Below are 16,840 nucleotides of genomic sequence, written 5' to 3'. Positions count from 1 at the left end.
TGCATAAGCAAACTGTGGCACATTCATACGACAGAATACTTCTCAGCAATAAAAAGAAACCAACAACTGATGCAGATATAGGCATGAATGAATCTGAAGGAAAAAGCCACATTCAAAAGGCTATGTAGGATATGAGCCATTGATATTGGGGCTGGGAAAAGGCAAAACTACAGGACAGAAATAGATTAGTAGTTGCCAATGACTAAGGACAGCAAGAAGGTTTGCTACAATGGGGCATGAGGGAACTTTCTGGGGTGACAGAAATGTTCTATATCTTCACTGTAATGGGGGTGACATGACTGTATGAGTTTATACACTACAGTGAATGTTAATGTATATAAGTGACAGTTCAATAAACCCGATTTTTACATTTTTAGGGGAAAAAAAGTAACATCATTGACTTAAGTTGGTCCCAGTGGGTTTCTGTTACTTGTATTCAAGAATCCTAAATGACACAAACACACAGCTCATAGTGTTGTGACTATTTAATGGCACAATGCAGTTTCATCTTAAGATGGGGTTAAATTCTAACATTAACCCGTAAGGCTAACTTTACCTTTAAAAGCCCATTAACTCCCCCATAGAAGACAGTGTACATTTTTTATGTACACAAATTGGTACAAGAATGCATATATATGCCAAGTCTGAGAACCGTGAGCTATTACAAAAGGAAACGTAGATGCAGGTGACTAGACTATTAGCGGCACGGTGTTTCCAGTCAAATTATCTTGGTTCAAATCTCAATTCCACCACTTTCTAGCCCTGGACAAGTTACTTAACCTTGCTATACTTCAGGTTTTTCACGTGTACAATGGTGATAACAGCACCTAACTCAGAGGGTTTTAGCGTAAGTTAGTTAAACATATGGAAAGCCCTCAGTCAGGCACAATGGAAAGGCTGTATTTGTGTTAGCTGTCAGTGGGTCAGATAGGCCTACAACACAATCCCTTCCGTCAATGATTATCTAGTAAGCTCCTACTGTGTACAGCATCTATTAAGCATGCTGTGTGACGTGTTGCCTCAGGCTGCCCACCCAGAAAACTGACCCTCTCTGTTTAGCATGTGAATTGAGTTTGATCTAGATTCATTTTGAGAAGGCTATACCCATCCGCAGGGGCTTCACCAAGCGTTTTAATACCTAATATTCAAATAAAACCATCCATTTGCCTCCACCAGCACTCTTAAAGCCTGCATGTTTCAACTAGTTGGGAGGATAATCTGGTGACCAGGAAAAAAAAAAAAGTCTATGACAAAGCAGCAGTTATTTGGGGAGCCCAGGCCTCACAAAGGGACCACTCTAAGCCCACCGCTACAACTCCTCCTCGCCTCTCCAAAGCTCTTCGTTTCTGTTCTACTTTGTTTCTGTTCTACTGGCCTGGTTTCCCTTCAGTGTAGGTTCTTTAATCTCAGCTCCTTACCTCTTACCTTTTACTTAGGTGTCCACTCAACAAAGCATCCTGCTTGTTAAGACACCTTGAACCTTTGATTTTGCTTCCTGTACCTAAGCTTTTTCTTATGTCTAAATGGCTTAATAGCACCTGCTCTCCGTTTCCCAAAAAAGATGAAATTAGGTAATCAATGTGACAATGCCTTGTCACTCATAGATGAAGAGGAAGAATCACTTTTCATTTTGTTATAAGATGACCTTCCTTTATACAATTGTTTTTCTCAAATGTTTCTTGTGAATCAAATCCACATTTAAAAGTCCTAGGGATAGGGTTCCTGGGTGGTTCAGTCGGTTAAGCGGTTAAGCATCAGACTTCGGCTCAGGTCTTGATTTCAAAGTTTGTGAGTTCAAGCCCCACATCAGGCTCTGAGCCTGACAGCTCAGAGTCTAGAGCTTGCTTCGGATTCTGTGTCCCCCTCTCTCAACCCCTTCCTTGCTCATGCACTCTCTCTCTAAAATAAATAAACATTTTTTTAAATAATTTTTTAAAGTCCTTTGGGTGCTCACAGCATGGTAGAGAATTGTGTCAAAAAGCCAAATTTGTTATTTGGCCTAACAAATATGGTAGTCTCCCCACTTTATCCACAGGGATACACTCCAAGACCTCCAGTAGATGTCTGAAACCACAGAAAGTACTGAACATATATACTATGTTTTTTTCCTAAGCATGCATAATTATAAAGTTTATCTTATAAATTAGGTACAGGAAGAGATTAATAACTAAATATAGAACAATTTTAACAACATGCTGTAATAAAAGTTATGAGATTATTGTCTCTCTCAAAATATTGTACTGTACTCACCCTTCTTCTTAGGATGATGCAAGACAGTAAAATGCCTGTGTGAGGAGATGAAGTGAAGGATACAGGCATGTGACCTAACATTAGACAACTACTGACCTGACCATAGGTCATAAGGAAGACCATCTGCTTTCAGACCATCATTGACTATAGGTAACTAAAACTGCAGAAAAGGGATGACTACTGCAATTGACACTGATTTTTCTAAGCCTCCATACTGGGTTAATTTAGATGATGGTGATGATAACAACAACAAACATCACGAAAGCCATCTTAATTCATTTAATAATTTATGAATTTTTAAGACACTTTCATGCACCTCTCAGCTGATGCTCATAACTACCCCCAGGAGATCAGGTATTATTATCCCCAGTTGCCAGATCAAGAATCTGAAGCCCAGTTAGGTTAATGATTTGCCCAGGTTATGCAGCTAATGGACACGTGCTGAAGGCTCAGATAGTCTCAAAACTCTTACACTGGACCCGTACAAAACAGACCAAGAACCAAAAGAACCAGGAATCATCTGCAGTCTGCAGAAATGCAAATAACTTCCTTTAAGCATTCATGGCGTCAAACCTTAAAATTCTAAAGCCAATGTCTCCAACACATAAAATTCTAAATAAATAGAGGAGACTGCTGACATCTTCAAAGCAGAAAGACAGTAAATGCAGTATCACCATGATAAAAAATGATTAAATGCTAATCATACCAGCTGAAATATCATCAAATTTTGCATTAACAGCCACAATTAAATAGTAGACTTATTAGCAACATTATGTTTAAGTGCATCCGTCCAGAATCTTTGTATTTTTCCACCAAACATAAAAAAGACTTTAAATCAACTTTAAGGGGATGCAAAGAAAAAAGATAAAATAATGTCACCTGTATACACAGTGTGGGAAGAAGCCTCAAAGACCCTAGAGGAAATAGCTGAGGTCTGCAGTTTCCAAATGTCAATTTGGAGGAGACTATTTTAGACACAGGTAGCCTTCTTGCTAATAAGATTCTAGATAAAACTTTTACATAAATTCAACCTTATCTCTCTCCATCCCTCCCAAATATCTCAGAGGACTTGGAATGCAGGCATAATCCTCTACCAGAAGGAGAATATCCTACTATGAGCTGATACAAGCTCCCCTGAAATCTGAAAGATGCAGGATGGCCGTTTCTTTATTGATCAGACCCTTCACTTGTACACAGTTATCCTTGGATAGATGCCCAGAAGTCTTGGGTGCATGACCAAGAATCTCTCCTCCCTCTGATTTTCCCAGTTTCCACCTTCTCCCAGTATGCCAGTGCTATCCAAGTTTGCACCACTTGGACTGGACCACAGAGATCATGATTCTTGCCTCCATTCTGGGGAGGGAGAAGTTAGAGAGGATCCTTCAGTCAAAAACTCCCTAAGTTCTCCTTGGCTTTGTCTGTGATCTTTCAGCATCTTCTACGTAAAATCACTGCAAGGCAAACAACATCTCCTCTTGGCAGTATAGCTGGTTTCTTACAGCCATCTATACTGGCTTACAGTAGGTCATGTATTATTAAACTAAAAGTTCTCTCTCTTACCAGGAGTAAAGTGATAAAATAAAGGGAGACAAGAAAAATTCGTCCTCCCACATATGCCTAAAAGCAAGGGTACTCTTCCAAACTAACCTTTTTTCTTTTTTTGTATGATCTAATTCAAATGTTCTACTCCCACCCTGCCTCCATAATAGTCTCTCCCAATGTAAAAGATGATTAAAATAGGCATGTCTTAGGATTTTCTTAGTTATAAACAAGTAGATGATTTTTTAAATTGAGGTATGTAAAATTGATTGTGTCCTCATCAACACCCATTTTATGTTTATTTGCCAAATTCCAATGGCGGATATAAACAACTGTGTGGCCAGAAATGATTAGGGCTTTGTTGAGGTCTGTGGTTGAACTGCTTTATGGTTGGATTGTTCTGAACTTCCATTCGCAATGCAAACCCACAGGACAATGGGTCACCTTCCAGACTATGCCTTTGCAGAGTTATGTGTAACAGACTTCAACTTTTGGAAACCTGTTGACATCTATTTGAAAAATTCCAGTTCAAAGGATTCTGCAAATTAAATGTACCCAAATATGATGTCTTTCTTTAAAGCTCTGGAAGGAAAGGGAGCATAATATGTGGATGGGCAACCGTTAAGGTTTCTGCATTCATATATGGTCTGCAAGAATGGATTCATCTGTTCATTCATTCATTCATTCAATTATTTGTTGACTGTCAATTATTTGTTGAGGGTGCAAAGTCCTGGGGATACATTAGTGAATAGAACAAGACAGACTGCATACTTGCTCTTAAAGTGTTCCTGCTCTAGTGAGGAGAGAGCTTAAAGTGATAAACTAATTACAAATATTGCTAAGATGTAAAAAAGAAAAAAGGGTACCTGGGTGGCTCAGCCGGTTAAGCGTCTGACTCTTGGTTTTGGCTCAGGTCATGATCTCATGGTTTTGTGAGTTCGAACCCCACATCGGGTTCTGGGCTGGCAGCATGAAACCTGCTTGGGATTCTCTGTCCCTGTCTCTGTCTGTCTGTCTCTCTCTGCCCCCACTCACTTGCACTGTCTCTGTCTCTCTCAAAATAAATAAACTTTAAAAAAAGATGAAAGAAAGAAAGAAATAGACAGAGGTAGAGAATAAAATGGATGCAATACACCTACTTTCAATGAGAAAGGAAAGCTTTCTGAACAGATGACATTTGAGCCCTGAAAAATGAGAGGCTATCATGCATTTAGGACTAGGGAAATATCATTTTCAGGAGAAGGAAACAGCCCAAAATCTGTGAGAAAGGAAAGGGCATGGTGTATTCATGGCACTAAAAGGAAACCTTGTGTGGCTGGAGTGAGCTAAGAGAGGTAGGCATGGGCTAGATTATTCAAGATGTTGAAGGTCATGATAAGGAATTTTTATTTTATTCTGAGGCAAACTGGAAGCTGCTGGAGATTTAAACAGAAAAGTGACATGACCTCGTCTACGTTTTATATGGTACTGGCTACTATGCACACAATGGACTGGAGGGTGAAATGCATGGCTATGGAGAAACAGGAGACAGTTTTAACAGTCCAAACGGGAGCTTAGGAGAGCATGGCATAAGTACAGAAGTGAGATGGAGAGAAGACAGACTCAACACATCTTTTTGGGTAAAACCAAAAGAACTTGCTGGTAAGTTCAATGTGGAAAATGAGCGCAAGAGAAGAATCAGGGATAATCACAAATTTCTGGCTGGGAGGGTGGTGGCGCCATTCATTAAGATGATGAAAACTGGCCCTGGTTTCTTCTGTTCTAGTGCAAGGCCTGCCTGTGATACACATGTGGGGCCCTAAAAGGTTATTTCATTTTCTTTCTAATAGATCTTCCTGTGGGGGGATCTTTCTGCACTCTTTTGTACTACTAGGGAGCTACACACACACACACACACACACACACACACACACACACACACACACACACACAGTTAGCCAACACAGTCCAAAGGAGGCCTGAGACCTGTTTCAGCTCCTAGCATCAGGTTTCCCAGCCCCAATTAATGTGCAGAATGTTAGCAGGTAAGACCAACTGTAGCTTAGTGATGCTCAAGGGAACAAGAAAACCACATGGTAACATAAAGTCACATTTTTCCTGGGAATTAAGACTTGAGTATCAAACCTTTGGCATGAATTGCATTATTGGATGGACTGAGAATTCACACATATGCATCCACTGGCCACTGGTATCAAGTTCTTTAAAGAAAACCCAAATCAAAGATAGGAAGTTGTTCACTGGACAGAGGAAATGGACTTTCTTGGGAAAGGGCACTGAGAGATGAATTTAGGGTCTGCCCTCTGATAGATGGGCTTCTTCAACAAAATGTGTTGTCAGAGAGACTCTTCCAGCCAGTTCAACTCAAAGCCAGTAGCTTGAAGACCACAGTTTAAAGACATTCTCACCTTTGTGGAGCCTGAGCACCACTTGAAGGTCATCAGTTCAAGGGGGTTTATGAAGCTGAGGTCTAATCAATTAAAATAGCTTTGGGGACATTTATTCCATAGAATTCTAGATATCTTTCTTACAGTCTGTGTGGCTCTTGATGCGAACACAACTGGCATGGAATCATTGGCCATGTGTCCTTCCTTCACCAGCTTACACCATCAGTATTTCTGTGCCATGAAAAATGTGCTTATGAGAATTGGTAAGGGAAATCTTGAAAAGATAAAGACATTGCAGAAGAATAATCAGTACCTAAATAAGGAGTGAAAGGGATGGCAGAATTCATCCCACTGCTCTGGATCCAATTCCCAGCTTCCCTGGTATTAATAGAATATACCATCAAGGTAAGACTTTTAGGAAAAATGGGAAGCACTTCAGTAAGAGATAGCTAAAAGGGGAACCAGGCTTTGCTTCACCATTTCCTAATAATTGTATCCTTATGTTTTGAATTTTTTTTCTGATTCTGTTTGTTTAATGAGACTTATCTCTGCATTGATTTTATAGTCCCTCATCATTTCTTTCATTTATTTTTAATGTTTATTTTTGAGAGAGAGAGTACAAGTGGTAAAGGTGCAGAGAAAGGGGGACAGAGGATCCGAAATGTGCCATGTGCTGATAGCAGAGAGCCTGATGCAGGGCTTAAAATCACAAACTGTGAGATCATGACCTGAGCCGAAGTCAAGAGCCAGACACTTAACCAACTGAGCCACCCAAGCGCTCCTTTCATTTTTTACTGAGCTCTACCAATTTGTTTTTTTTTTTCTTCTCTATGGTCTTATCTCCTTTTCGATCATTTTGCACATGTGTGTGCTTCCTCCTCCCCAAGAGATGATGCTGCCTATAGTATCTTTAAGATTCTTTGTCAAATTCGTAAGAACAATTCGTCTTCTAATTTATGTAAGTTATCTGACTTTCGATTACTCTTTCTTCCTCTATTCTTATGCATATTGTCTAATGTGTTCCTTTCTCAAGATTATTCACCTGTATTGGGGCAGTTCTATCTGAGGCCACCATTTGCTTGAAGACTCAGCCCGGAAATTTAAATGTAGTATATTATCTCAAAAGCCTTCTCACCAAATTTGTCCTCCATCCTGAATGCACATTTCTCCTCCTTTCTCTTCAGTTAGGATGTGGATTTGTGTTGCAACCTGGCGAGCACAGCTTCCCCTCCAACCTCCCCATTGCACACCCCATTAGCTAGGAGGCTAGGGCATACCTGTGGACCCTCCACAGGGGTCCCCATCAGCTCCAACCCTCCCACTTTTCTCCAGTTGACACCTGGGTCTGCCAAAGGACATGCCCACTTCTCTTCTGGCCGCATTTCTCTAGATCCCAGGAAACTGAATGAAGGATCCTTTGGACCTGAAGACTGTAACATGCACTTCCAGAGAAATCTGACTCTGCTAAAATCTGAGGAGATTTCTGGGTTCTCAGTCTCCACCCTTAGTTTTAGTCTCAATTTCTCAGCCCTGGCCAGATTTTGTTCATAGTGAAGTTTCTGTATTTCATCAAAGACAGAGTTTTCTTCTTTTTTTCCATTTTTTCAAGAAAAGTTTTTTTTCAAAAACTTTTTCAAGGTCTCAAGGAGGACTGAAGACTGAAATGCTTTTACTTTGACTTCTTTGACTGAAGGCCCTGTTGTTCACTCCTTGACCCACGGCAAGCTTGCCTCTACTTCAAGTTGCTCAAACTGCTTTCTCAAAGATAACTACTGACTTCCTAATTGCTAAATTAAGTCTTTTTTTCCTGTTATCAGAATTTTATTATTAAAATATATATAATTAACACACAGGTTACATTAGTTTCAAGTGTACAATATGATTCAACAATTCTATATATTACTCAGCGCTCTTTATAAGTGTGCTTTTTTATCTTTTTTACATTTATTTTTGAGAGACAGAGAGAGCACAAGTGGGGAGGGGCAGAGAGAGGAAACGACAGAATCCGAAGGAGGCTCCAGGCTCAGCTGTCAGCACAGAGCCTGACGCGAGGCTCAAACTCACAAACCATGAGATCATGACCTGAGCTGAAGTCGGATGCTCAACCAACTGAGCCACCCAGGCGCCCCAGTAAGTGTGCCTTTTTTAATGTTTATGTATTTATTTTGAGAGAGCACGCAAGAGTACATGAGCAGGGGAGGGACAGAGAGAGAATCCCAAGCAGGTTCTGCAAGGTCACGAAGGGCTCACTCTCACAAACTGCGAGATTATGACCTGAGCCAAAACCAAGAGCTGGTCACTCAACTAACTGAGCCACCCAGGCACCCCCATAAGTGTGCTTTAATTCCCCTTAATCTATTTCATCCATCCCCCAACACCTCCCTTCTACTAATCATCTTCTTTATTCACCTACTGATGGACACTTGGGCTGCTTCTTTAATTTAGCTATCATAAATAATGCTGCAATAAACATAGGGATGCATGTAGCTTTTAAAAATTTTATTTCTTCTGTTATGCCTAATGCCCATTCTCTTGCTGTTTTTCAATTTTCCTTCAATTATAGCTATTCTCCTGGGATTTCTGTTTAAATGATCTCCCTGGTCCACTCCTCATTCCCCAGGCTTTAACTGCCCACTGTGTGCTTTACTTCCAAATGTCTCTCATCTATCCCAATCCCCTCTTGAAATTTATACCCAATTTCCAAAGCCAGTTTGACAGCTACACCTCCACATGCACATGCATCTCCATGTATGTTCTAAACTACTATTTTCTAATCTAGTGATGCTCAGAATGTTAGTGTTATTTGTCTTAAAGAGTCACACATTAGTTTCCTAGGGTTGCAATAATAAGTTACCACAAACTGGACTACTTAAAACAATCAGTTCTTTCACAGTTCTGGAGGCTAGAAGTCCAAAATTAAGGTGTTGGCAAGACCACGCTCCCTCTGAAGCTTAGGAAAGCATCTTTCATTGCCTCTTCCTAGCTTCTAGTTGTTGCCAGTGATTCTTAGCATCTCTAAGCTTGTAGCTGTGTCACTCCAACCTCTGCCTCTATCATCACACAACTTTCTTCTCTAGGTATGTCTTTTTCCAAGCCTCCCTCTTCTTTCTCTTATAAAGACACCATTCATTGGATTTAGCACCCACCCTCACATAGCAATACCTCATCTTAACTTGATTACATCCGCAAAAGTTTATTTCCAAATAAGGGGGTCAGAACTTAAACATTTCTTTTGGAGGAACACAATTATCCCACTACCTCATGATAAAATACATTTTGAAAATATTGACTTAAGCAAAATCAGACAGATTCCATCACTATAGAACTCCTCAGAGCTTTAATAAGCTAATATGAATTGTAGGGGTTTGGTTTTGTTACCATTATATTAGATTCAGGTGTGCAACATGACTCAGTATTGGTATACACTGCAAAATTATCACAATTAAGTCTAGTCAACAGCCCTCCCCATACATAGTTACAGACTTTTTTCCTTGTGTTGAGAACTTTTAAGATTTACTTTCTTAGGACCTTTCAAATATGCAATACGGTATTATCAACTATAGTCACCATGCTGTACATTACATCCTCAGGACTTATTTATTTTATAAGCTTATTTATTTATTTTGAGAGACAGACAGACAGAGGGAGCACAAGAGAAAATCCCAAGTAGGCTCTACACTGACAGTGTGGAGCCTGATGAGGGGCTCAAACTCACGAACCGCGAGATCATGACCTGAGCCAAAGTTGTATGCTTAACCAACTGAGCCACCCACGCACCCCTGGATTTACTTATAACCAAAAGTTTGTACCTTTTCACTTCCTTCACCCATCTTGCCTATCAGACACCCCCACCTTTGGCCACCACCAATTTGTTCCCTATTTCTATGAGTTTGGATTTTTGTTTGTTTTTGGCAGTTTTTTAGATTCTACAGATTCTTTAGATAAGTCTTTCTCTGTCTGACTTATTTAGCATAATGCCCTTAAGTTCCATCTGTCACAAATTGCATAATTTCATTCCTTTTTATGGTTGAATAATATTCTATTGTGTATATATGCCACCTTTTCTCTTCCCTTCTTCCATCAATGAACACTTAAGTTGTCTCCATGTTTTGGCTGTTGTAAATCATGCTTCAATGCACACAGGGGTGCAGCTATCTTTCTGAGTGTTTTTGTTTTCTTCAGATAAATACCCAGAAGCAAAATTGCTGGATCACAGGATAGTTCTATTTTTAATTTTTTGAGGAACGTCATACTGTTTTCCGTAGTAGCTACATCAATATACATTCCCCCCAACAGTGCACAGGATTTCCTTTTCTCTACATTCTCACCAACACTTATTTCTGGTCTTTTTGGTAACAGCCATTCTAATAGGTAATATCTCATTGAGGTGATATCTCATTGTGGCTTTAATTTGCATCTCCCTGGTGATTAGTGATATTGAGCATATTTTCATGTATCTATTGGCCATCAATATGTGCTCTTTAGAAAAATGTCTATCCAGATTCTTCACACATTTTTGAATCAGACTTCTTTTTTGCTATTAGGTTTAGGTATTTTTGGATATTTTGATCAAAAATTGATATGCAAACACTTTCTCCCATTCACTAGGTGCCTTCCATTTAGTTGATGGTTTCCTTGGCTGTGCAGAAGCTTTTTAGTTTGAAGTAATCCCACCTGCTAATTTTTGCTATCGATGCCCTTATTTTTGTGTCAAATTCAAAAAAATCTTGCCAAACCCATGTCAAGATTACCACTTACGTTTTCTTCTAGGAGTTTTATGGTTTCAGGTCTTACATTCAAGTTTTGTATCCATTTTGAATTAACTTTTGTGTAGGGGGTAAGATAGCAGTCCACTTTCATTCTTTTGCATGTGGCTGTCCAGTTTTCTCCTCACTACTTATTTAAGACACTGCCTTTCCCCATTGTATATTCTTGCCTCCTTTGTCATAAATTAATTGAACATATAAGTAGGGTTTATTTCTGGGTTTTCACTTCTGTTTCGTTGATCCATATATCTGTTCTTAGGCCAATACCATACTGTTTTGATTACTATAACTTTCCAACTGTAGTTTACAATCAGGGAGCATGATGCTTCCAGCTTTGTTCTTCTTTCTCAGGATTGCTTTGGTTATCTGGAGTCCTTTAATGTTCCATACAAATTTTAGAATTGTTTGTTCTATTTCTGTGAAATGCCACTCAAATTTTGATAGAGATTGCACTGAATCTGTAGATTGCTTTGGGTAGTGTGGACATTTTAACAATACTAATTCTTCAAATTCATGAGCACAGAATATCTTTCCATTTATTTATCTTCTTGAATTTCTTTCATTAGTACCTAATAGTCTAATAGTGTCTAATAGGTCTTTCAGCTCACTGGTTAAATTATCTCTAATTATTTCAGGGTTGTTTTTTTTTTTTTTTAGATATTTGAAATACAACTTTATTCTAATTCTAAATTAAAAGAAATGGAAAGGACAGTGACAAATGAGATTTCACCACTGGATACTGTGATGTGACTACAGCAGTCTTATATTTGAAACTCAGAAAGGTCGGGGCGCCTGGGTGGCGCAGTCGGTTAAGCGTCCGACTTCAGCCAGGTCACGATCTCACGGTCCGTGAGTTCGAGCCCCGCGTCAGGCTCTGGGCTGATGGCTCTGGAGCCTGTTTCCAATTCTGTGTCTCCCTCTCTCTCTGCCCCTCCCCCGTTCATGCTCTGTCTCTCTCTGTCCCAAAAATAAATAAACGTTGAAAAAAAAATTTTTTAAAAAAAGAAACTCAGAAAGGAAACAATTGTGTTCCAAAACAGCTAAATATGCAGGTTCAAAAAATGAGGGTATACACTGTCACATTCACTCCGAAGCCCATTCTTCTCCTTCAGCAACCCATAGATGAAGCACATGTTCCACTTGTTAGTTTTCTAACAAGCCACAGGAAGGGCTGGTCAAAATTGTAGTTACTTTTGGCAGAAATGTCATAGTGTTGAAGGTTGGTCTTATGGTGGAAGATTTTGCTGTACCTTTCCTGTCCTTGATGTCTACTTTGTTGCCACACAGCACGATGGGGATGTTTTCACATATTTGTACCAGATCTCTATGCCAGTCAGGCACGTTCTTGTAAGAAACCCTTGATGTTACATCAAACATTATAATGGTACACCGGGCTTGGATATAATAGTCATCTCTCTAGCCCACCAAATTTCCCCTGACCAGCCGCGTTCCATATATTGAACTTAATAGGTCCTCTATTGTCATGGAACACAAAGGGATGGATCTCAACACCCAATATGGCTGCCTATTTCTCAAACTCACCAGTCAGATGACATTTCATGAACATAGTTTTTCCAGTACCACCATCACCAACCAATACAAGTTTGAACCAGACTTGGGGTTCTCCTTGGACAAGCATCATGCTGTTGCTCCCAGAAGTGTCTCCGGCCCATCTGACCGAGCAGTTTTTCATTATCCTTGATGTAATTATACCTGGGATTGTTTCCTTAATTTTTCTTTCTGATGGTTCATTGTTAGTATGTAGAAATGCAAGCAATTTCTTTATACTGGTTTTGTGTCCTGCAACTTTACCAAATTCATTTATCAGTTTTCACAGTTTTGGGGTGGAGTCTTTAGGGTTTTCTGTATAGAGTATCATGTTATCTGCAAATGGTAAGTTTTACTACTTCTTTCCAGTTTAGATGTCTCTTATTTCTTTTTCTTGCCTAACTTCTCTGGCCAGGACTTCCAATACCATATTAAATAAAAGTGGCAAAAGTGGGCATTCTTGTCCTGATTCTGATCTTTGAGGAAAAGCTTTCAGCTTTTCCCCATTGAGTATGATGTTAGCTGTGGGCTTGTCATCAATGGCCTTCATTATGTTGAGGTACATCTCCTCAATACCTGCTTTGTTGAGAGTTTTTATCATAAATTGCTATTTGTCAAATGCCTTTTCTGCATCTATTCAAATGGTTATGATTCTTATCTTCATTTTGTTAATGTGGTGTATCATTTTGATTTGCAGGTGTTGAACCACTTTTGAATCCCTAGAATATATCCTACTTCATCATTGTGCTTGATCCTTTTAATGTATTGTTGAATTTGGTTTGCTATTATTTTGTTGAGGATTTTCTGCATCTATGTTCATCAGGGATATTGACCTGTAATTTTCTTTTCTTGTGTCTTTGTTTGGTTTTGGTATCAGGATAATGCTTGTCTCATTCCTTCCTCTTCTATTTTTTTAGCCGAGTTTGAGAAGATTGGTATTAATTCATCTTTGAACATTTAGAATTCACTAGTGAAGCTGTATGGTCTTACACTTTTATTTGTACAAAGTTCTTAAATTACTGATTCAATCTCCTTACTCTTAATTGACCATTCAGATTTTCTAACTCTTCATGATTCAGACTTGGAAAGTCACATGTTTCTAGGAATTTATCCATTTCTTCTAGGTTGTACAATTTGCTGGCATACAATTATTCATAGTCTCTGATGATCCTTTGTATTTCTGTGGTATCAATTGTAGCATTTTCTCTTTCATTTCTGATCTTATTTCCTCTCTTTTTTTGGTGAGTCTAGCTCAAGGTTTCTCAATTCTGTTTATCTCTTCAAAGAACAAGTTCTTGGGTTCATCGATATTTTCTGTTGTCTTGTTAGTCTCTATTTCATTTATTTCTGCTCTGATCTTTGTTATTCCTTTCTTCTAACTTTGGGCTTCGTTTGTTCTTTGTTTTCAAGTTATTATTTAAATTCTAGTTAACATATAGGGTAATATTGCTTTCAGAAGCAGAATGTATAACTTGTAGTTTTTGAATCTCCAAGAATAGTGATCATATGGGTTATCACATAGAGCCTTCCCCCAACTTAAATAACCACAAAGCCCTTTTTGGTATGGAGTCCTTTAGAATGATTGTGTCCCAACAACAGACTTTGTATGTTCTTCTACCAGTGCTTCTCAGATTTTCATGTGCATATGAATCGCCTGGGGATGGCATAAGAGTGCTGATTCCGATTCAGTATATCTGGGATAGAAGTCTGAGATTCTGCCTTACTTAGAAGCTTCCTAGAGCTGCCCAGCACAACCAGTCTTCAAACACACTTTCTAAACAAGCTTCTAAGTCAAAAGCTTTATTTCCACCAATAATGTTTCTCTTTCTCCATTGCCTGACTTGGTCAATCATGTCACTATCCACAGTTACTCAACTGGAAACTTGGACACCAAATTCCCTTCCCTTCACTCCTTCAAATTTAACCCCACCTCAAATCCAACTTATTGCCAAGTTATGTTTGTCTCTTGAATCCAGTCCACCATCTCCATTATCTTTGCCAGGACTTTAGTTTCTTTCCATGGACTATGAGTAGCCTCTTAACACTTCTTCCTGTCTTTAATTGTTTCTGTCCAAATTGTTGCCACACACAGAATTAATCAGGTCAGTCCCTCACTTTAAAATTGACACTGATATCTCACTGCCCACCCAACAAAACCCCAAATGCTCAGCATTGAAATATTCCAGGTCCTGCAAAATCTGATCTCAGGACATTTTGGAGCTTTATTCCCACTTCTAATGCAAGACACAACAAGGGCTGTGGTCATATTAGGTTGCTCACCCTCCCCTGAACACACTATGCATGTTCCCATCTCTGGACCTTTCTTCAAACTCCTCCCTTGTCAGTATGGTCTTTCTCCCACCTTCTCCACCTAGAGGAAAACTCTCATGCTTCCTAGTCTAAATATACTCTCCTTTGCTAAATGTCCCCCAATTATAAATAATTTATTCCTCCTTTATGTTCCCAAAGATTTTTCACTTACAATTTCTTTAATTTGCCTTATAACCATCTATACATGTGTTTTACTGGCTAACTCCTTAAGGGCAATGATCATGCATGGCACATAATACATGTTTATTTATTCCTTTATTCATTCAAGAAATCTCCATATATATGCAATGAATATTAAGCAAATGAGTGTACTGGATGGAGGAGAGTCAAACTTCTATGAATTCTTTACAAAGTATGGTTGAGCCTTAAATAATTTGGAGGTTAGAGGTGCCAACACTCTGCACAGTCAAAAGTCCATATATAACTTTTGACTCCCCCAAAATTTAACTACTAATAGCATACTGTTGAAGCCTTACCAATAACACAATCTATTAACACATATTTTGTACATTCTGTTTTATATATGGTATTCTTACAATAAAAAAAGTTAGAGAAAAGAAAATGTTGTTAAGAAAATTGTAAGGAAGCGGCACCTGGATGGCTCAGTCTTTAAGCATCTGACTTCAGCTCGGGTCATGATCTCACAGTTTGGGAGTACAAGTCCCACATCGGGTGAGCGTGAGCCCCGTTTCATGTGAGTATGAGTGCTCGTGCTTTGGGTGAGCCTCACTTTCTCTCTCTCTCTCTCTCTCTCTCTCTCTCTCTCTCTCTGTCCCTGCCCCTCGCTCACTTGCATCTTCTCTCTTTAAAAAAAAAAAAGAAAAAGAGAAAGAAAATTATGAGGAGGAAATACATTTACAGTACTATACTGTATTCATTTAAAAAAAACCCACAAATATACACACATTTCAAACCCATGTTGTCCAAGGGTCACCTGTATAGACGACAGGCCACCTGAATAAAATGCAGATTACCAGAAGCCAATCCCAGACCTACTGAACCAGAATTTTGAGGAGATGAGACCTTAGAATCTTGATTTGAGCAAGAAATCCAAGTGACTCTTATTCAGGCTAATGTGTGAGAATCACTATAATTTAAAAGTAAATAGGTCAATGGTACCAACTTGTGCTCATAAGGATTTAAAAACATTTGAGATAAAAATTCTCCTGGTCAAAGTGAAAACTCTGTAAAACAACAAAAAAAGTTAAAGCATATTTGGCATCAATAAAGAACAAAATAATATAAATATTTGGTAAGTCTTTTGAACAAAAAACTTGCTGTTGAGTTCATGATAGTTCTTTTTAATATTTTCTGGCCAATGACAACTTAAAGCATGTACGCACTAATTATTTCAGTAAAGCTAAGCTATTCCAGTTGGAACATTTTCCTGAAGCACAAGAATTGTTTTTAAGTTCTGTCTTTTTTCCTGTGCAGCATTTAAAACCAACGGATTCCTAACTCACAGTTGAGATCACCTACTCTTTGTTACCGGGATCGACACAAAACTGAAGGCCATCTTGATGAATATAAGAGCTAAGTGAAAGTTAAATTTGTCACATTCTTTACCATGCTGCACACTTTCAGAGTTTCATTAAAAAAAAAATCCACATAATTAGTTTAGCTTTACCAGGAAAAAAAAATTTTTGAATGACAAGGTCAGGCTCCTGACCTTTTAGTAAATTAGAGAAGATTGCCATAAATTGCACAATATAATGAAACACCAATTTGCATATTTGCTGCTATATTAAAAGGGATCAGTTTTAGCTCACAAAGCAGAACAAACAAAAACATGCATTTTAATAACTCAAATTACTCCCAGGAAGTGACCCTCAGCAGAAAGCCTGATTATCACTACTTAATTAGAAGCCTTGGAAATCTAAATCCTCCTTTAAATCCTATTCTGGGTACAGTGAAAGATGAAGCCATGAGTTTTGTCTAAGATTCAATATTTACTCTTTACTAATATGTTTGCTGGAGAGACTTCCCAAGCATTATAAAGACATGCGAGAAAAAATTTAATAT

At 38.7% G+C, this 16,840-nt stretch overlaps 1 protein-coding gene and 1 pseudogene across 1 annotated transcript in view; both read right to left on the bottom strand.

Moving 5' to 3' along the window:
- The window catches only part of LOC123379081, a 125,665-nt gene that overhangs the window by 41,386 nt on the left and 67,439 nt on the right, over nucleotides 1–16,840 (bottom strand). The window lies entirely within an intron of this gene.
- On the bottom strand, nucleotides 11,935–15,331 carry LOC123379686 (annotated as a pseudogene).

The sequence above is a fragment of the Felis catus genome, chromosome C1 (assembly GCF_018350175.1).
Source record: "Felis catus isolate Fca126 chromosome C1, F.catus_Fca126_mat1.0, whole genome shotgun sequence".
NCBI classification, from domain to species: domain Eukaryota; kingdom Metazoa; phylum Chordata; class Mammalia; order Carnivora; family Felidae; genus Felis; species Felis catus.
Note: the sequence above shows the minus strand (reverse complement) of the source record. Positions and strands in the feature narration are given on the sequence as shown.